This window comes from Magnolia sinica, chromosome 2 (genome assembly GCF_029962835.1).
Source record: "Magnolia sinica isolate HGM2019 chromosome 2, MsV1, whole genome shotgun sequence".
NCBI classification, from domain to species: domain Eukaryota; kingdom Viridiplantae; phylum Streptophyta; class Magnoliopsida; order Magnoliales; family Magnoliaceae; genus Magnolia; species Magnolia sinica.
Window position 1 is genome coordinate 77,815,486 of NC_080574.1, and position 1,044 is coordinate 77,816,529.

Below are 1,044 nucleotides of genomic sequence, written 5' to 3' on the forward strand. Positions count from 1 at the left end.
TTCAAACAGTTGAAAGGAAGACAAACAATGGGTTGGACGGAAGAATGTGAAGCGGCATTCTAACAATTAAAATCATGTCTCGGCTCTCCACCTCTCTTATCAAAACCCGAATCAGGGGAGTCCCTGCTCCTTTACCTAGCAGTATCCGAGGCAGCGGTTAGTTCGGCTTTGATAAGAGAATCCGAAGGAAAGCAACTGCCGGTCTATTACGTCAGCAAAGCGTTATTGCCAGCAGAAACGAGATACCCAAGCTTGGAAAAAGTGGCCTTAGCTTTAATAACTTCCTCTCGCCGAGTCAGGCCGTATTTCCACGCCCATACCATCATCGTGATGACCGATCTTCCGCTTCGCCAGGTATTGCAGAAACCAGAAGCTTCCGGCCGACTCACGAAGTGGGCTATCGAACTGAGTGAGTTTGACATTCAATACAGACCGAAGGCAGCAATCAAAGGGTAAGCCATAGCTGATTTTATTGCCGAGGGTACACCACTAACCGAACTCCCGGTCAACGATATGCCAACAGATGTTGCAGTTCCAGCAACGACCACTCCCCTGACCCGTACCTGCACTATTCCCTGGAGACTGTTTGTCGACGGTTCTTCCAACTCGAAGGCAAGTGGGGTCGGGGTTGTGCTGGAGACCCCCGATCATACCTATATACAGTATGCCTTACGACTTGGATTCCAAGCGTCGAACAATACAGCAGAATATGAAGCATTGTTACTCGGCCTCCGACTCGCCGCTAGCATAGAAGTCACGCACCTAAATGTTTTCAGCGATTCTCAGTTGGTTGTTAATCAAGTTACCGGTGTATACCAGACACGGAAAGAACAGTTAAGAGCATACATGAAGAAAGCGAAAGAACTTATCAATGGATTTCAACTCTGTCGTGTTACTCGGATCCCTCGAACAGAAAACGGCAAAGCCGATTTATTAGCAAAGCTCGCCTCCGCCGATGTAGATGATATACCCAGGTCCGTTCCTGTCGAATACGTCGATGAGCCGAGTATAAAGGAACCAATTAGCTAGGCCATCAATACAATC